This window comes from Eptatretus burgeri, chromosome 6 (assembly GCF_056783735.1).
Source record: "Eptatretus burgeri isolate ZD-2024b chromosome 6, Ebu_testis_v1, whole genome shotgun sequence".
Lineage (NCBI taxonomy): Eukaryota > Metazoa > Chordata > Myxini > Myxiniformes > Myxinidae > Eptatretus > Eptatretus burgeri.
This window is the reverse complement of record NC_140966.1, coordinates 41,768,835-41,773,834: the sequence shown is the minus strand read 5'-3', so window position 1 is coordinate 41,773,834 and position 5,000 is coordinate 41,768,835.

The window sequence follows — 5,000 nt, the reverse complement described above, 5'->3', positions numbered from 1 at the left end:
ATTGTGTTTGATGAAAATCTCCAAATTAACAAACCCCACCGACTACTCAGAGCTCCTGTTGGTCTGGGAGGTCGAGGGACAATCCCTGTGCACGACCCATTGCAGGAGTATGGTAAATCGTCTATGACGTTTATTAATGTTTATTTGTCAAGAGCCATCCATCTACTTATTACGTATGCAAAGGGGGTGTGGTGGAGGAGAAAGGTTCAAGGAGAATGAAGGGCATCCATGAGCCATTCGAGGTGGGATGTGCGAAAATGCATATATAACAAATCGATCGCCACATTCTGGATTTATAAAGTTATCATGATCACTGGTCGTATTGCAGGTATTTATTGGTCGGTCATCGAGTACCTTGTCCAATGAAAACTTCGCACACCAAACATACGTCGCATTTAACCCCCCCCCCCTCCTCGCTCTCCTCCCATTATAGTGTCACAATCGAGCTGTTTGTTTCTGAACAGTGGCAATGGGGGCGAGACCAGAACCCCCGCCCCGCCCATTCGGCCAGTTGCACTTTCACTGTGCCACGTACGATTGAGCGTTGCTCATGCACTCCCAAACATAGGTTCTTACTTTTTTTTAATACCCCAATTGTTCATCATAATGGATGGAATCGACAGATCGACCGACATTAATCACCTTGAAGGAAGCAAGGTAGCTTCTGACGTTTCTGGGGTGTTCAGTTTCCAAGCAGCTAGCTGAAGGTTGCCAAGCCTTATCAACAGTCTCGAATGGAGTGTTTGCTTGAGCCACTTGGTGAGAGCTCCGCAAGAAGCATTGGAAATCAATGTGATCATCGGCAAAACTTCACACGCAACACTAAAGTTCCTGGTTCTATGTATTTTTTTTTTAAAAATCACTGCACGAAACGATCACCAACGTTTTGCTTCCAGATGATGCAAAGCCCCCATCGGCCAGTGAATTAATACCAAGTAGGGTTGACTCGGCCTGTCGTCGTTCCTTGGTCGGCAAAATGAGTACTCGCGTACCGGTAAGAGGGTGGCACTGCATCAGTGGCACAGCCGCATCCTCAGCCAATGATGCTACCCACAGCTTGCCTGATGATGAGGATGAGGATGATGCAAAGCCTTTTTGCAGCAACTTGTAAAATCATTAAAAAAAAAAAAATTGCTCAGCTTGAAAAATAAATCGATAAAATCAAGTCAATGAACTTTGTGATCGAGTCAATAGGTGTGTTGCTTTCGACTGGAAAAATAAATCATCTTGGCCCAATACTCGTACATATTGTTATATTTATCTTCTATACTCTATACTCTATAGCAGGGGTCTCCAACCTGCGGCCCGCGGGCCACATGCGGCCCCTTAGACGGATTTATGCGGCCCGCGGTGCCATATTAAGTTTACATTACAATGCGGCCCGCGATACTGCCAATTTGTCAGGGTCAATGATCAAAGCGTTCTGTAATTTTTATTATGATTTTGATTCATATTAGACATGTGTTTTTAACATAATTATTCATATCATATTCGTTGGCAAGAAAAATAAATTCAGCACTAATTTTTGTTTAAATTTCTGCATATTAATTATATTTTTTAAATTACATTTTTAAAACTATTTCATTAAACATTTTATTCAAACGTTTTATTACATTTTTAAAACTATAGGATAGATACTATATTATCCTATAAAGTCTATAGGATAGATACTATATTAAACATTGCTGTGTGTGTGTGTTGCCATTTTTCTGAGATGGCTCGATGCATCTTCGTCAAACCTTCAGAGGTTCATGAGTGAGTGTCAGTGAGAAAAAGTTTTTTGAAAGATTTCAAAAAAGTTTTTCTTAAAAAAACAAATAAATAAATAAAACGTGATAAAAAAATAGATCCATCTTGTCTCAGTCTTTGTAGCGAATGTGAAAGGTAATATTAAATGATCCTTGACCCCCATTCCTTAGTTGGTGTCGGGAAACGTTTAAGGCACCCACCAAGGGGTGGCCGGTGGCCGGGACAGGGAATGCGTGGGACCACAAGCAGGAGGGGGATGAATGAAGAGGACACATCGAGATACATAATACGGAGAGATTGACGGAGGAAGGAAGGAAGGAAACAGCAACCTGGACGTAAGAGGGTTGGGTTAGGTAGTAGGGTTCATGTGGGTGGAAAGGATCGCAGGTATCGGGATGGGGGGGGGGGGATTACACGAGATGGTGATGCACCGCCTGTTGAAATCCCTGGAGGGAACAGCGAGTATGGCAATGAACTTTTGTACATTTCCTCTCGCTCTCAACGCACCCACGCATCACAGCTGTTTTTTTCTTCCTTGTTTTCCAAAAACCCAATGTGCCTTTAGAGTCGGGGAGCTGCAGGTACACCAAACCCGTTTACACAACACATGGACGAACGGCAAACACGGGTAGAAATGTTTCAAGTTCAACGAGTTTGTCTTCCCGACCCTCGTGTAAAAGGCGAATGCTTTCCTTATCCTAAAACTGCAGCCTTATCTCTCACTAATGGAACTTCAGATGTGGCAGGTTTATCACGGCCTCTGGGATTTCGCCTTTGACTCGCATTCATCAACACACTCCGAGCCTTCCTTTTGTCACGAGCACAATTAGCCAGCACAGTTGTCGAGGCTTTAACTGGCAAGTAGGTTTCCCATTATCCATGTAGTGGGAAATGTTGAAAAATCACAGGTATCACATGTATTAATTTTTTCTTATTTCGACATCACCTGGTATGGCTGATATAAATTGACATGTATCCAAGTTGTTCGGCCTGTGAAATTATTTGCATTTATCATGCCTTGCGATACTCAGCTTTAAGTCTTTTCAAATGACCCATTCGTGCTATTTCTCCGTGTTCAAATATCTACAGTATACCGAAAACTCTGAACATGTAGTGAGCAGAGAGCGTGTACGTACGTAAACGGCATCCGAGGAGGGCGGCAGAGGCATGTTAGAAAAAGGGGAATATAGAGACAAAAGGAAGGGTATGAATGGTATGGGATTAAAGAAGGAAGGCAAACCAGATATAAGAGTTTGGGAAGGAAGAGAGGGAGAAAGTACAAGGCAAATCGCTGTGGAAGTCAAAAATTCCACCCTCTTGCATATGGAATATGTAAACGCTCCCAACAGACGATCAACTGGACGGCTCATCTTGCCAACTTTACTACTGGCAGTACTGAGTTTGCACACAAGTTACAAACCTTCCATATTATCAGGTGAGCTCCATGGCCTGCAGATATTCATGAGCTAATAATGTCCCATTTTATGGAAAAGCATGGAAGGGAGTTGGGAAAAATTAAGAAAATGAGTCAAATTATTTGAATCACAAACCACTTGCTCATCTTATAGTTCCTATACATTATGTGCAGTGTCCTATTGATGAACAGCACAAATCGTTCTAAATGTTATTTCAGTTCTCTGCCACGTGGTAGACATCATAAACACACACAATTGAAGGGGATCTTTTTCCGTTACCCTGGAGGAACGAATGCTTCTCGCTTGCATTGGCCTTGACCCAGCCGGACGGCCTGACAGCCCAATTTCCATAAGCTCATCTCACTTGGACTGGAAAAACACTGACTAAAGAAATGCACATTTAAAAAGTGTTTTCCTAGCTGAAGATCAAACATTAAACATCAAAACATATATTTGGAGCCAAGACTCATGGAATGCTATTACATAATTGTATATCATTAGCCCGTTTGTGATATTTGCTGAGGTTGTGGCTGTCTGAAGTTTTATATCAGGCGTTAGAGTCAGAACCAAGTAAGGCAGGAGCACACCTGTTTGGTATCCCAGAAGTCACGGCTTCAAACTTCGCTGTGACAGCGGAGCGTAAATATTAATGACGAAAATCAGGCAGTTCAAGCATTTTCCATTGCTATTGTCAGCCTGCTGCAATTACATACAGGAGTGTGCAAAAGTTTGGCCTATTCCAGTGATATTCGTACTTTCAGATAAGTTCATCAAATTATCAGTAATGACAAGTCATGTGTGCTTTGTTGTAAATTAACGGCCTTTATAAATGTGTAAAACAAGCTGCTTAAGTAAATAGCAGTAAATGTCATTTTATAGTATCAGTCAATCCATTGTGTGTCCATCCTTTACCTTAAATGCTATCACTCTTTTACCCCATGCTTCCTGCATATGACTGAAGCACTCTTCCAGGAATATTGTACCAAATATCCTGGAGTACATTTCGATTATGCAAGGTTAGTTAGCTTCCTCTTGTTGTTCTCCATTTCCGGCTAATCCCATATGGCTTCGATGAGATTCATGTTCAGACTGGGTTAGCATGGAAAACTCCAGCTGTAACCTTGTTCTCAAAATTGTTTTACGACATTGGAAGTGTGTTTTGGATCATCTTGTTGGAAAATGAATCTTCTTCCAATTAAATGATTTCCACCAGAAACTGCATGGTGCTGCAGTATCTGCTTGTACTTTTCTTTTGTTAGTGTCCCCTTTATTTTAACAAGTTTTCCTGCACTAAAAGCTGAAATACAATCCCTGACAGTCACAGAGCCTCCCCCATGTCAAAGAGTAGGCTAAAAACAATGTACATCAAAACATTCTCCAGGTCTTCGGCATCTTTTAGATCCAAAAAGTTAAAACTTTCGATTCATAAGACCAGAATACCTGATTCTATTGTTCAATCACCAATTCTTGGTGTTCTTGAAAATTTCACTCTTATCACCTTATTCTGTGGTCTCAGCAGTGGTTTCTTTGCTGCAACTATTCCATGGAAAGCTGCTGCAATCAGCCTTTTGCGCTCAGTGCTGGACGAGCTGTTAACTATTCGGCCTGCTCTCATTTAATGTCAGTTGATCACAAGATTTTCTTCAATCATGTAAACTGGGAAACTTTAAGTACTTGTCTTACCTTGGAGAGGTTCTTCTGGGTCTTCCTGGCCTTTTCTTGTCTTGGATGTTGCAATTTCAGGCGTTGCAAAGTGGACCTCACACAATTGAAGGGGATCTTTAGCTTTTCTATTTTCTTCATATTGTGCCCTTCTTGCAGAGTTTGGATCTTCAC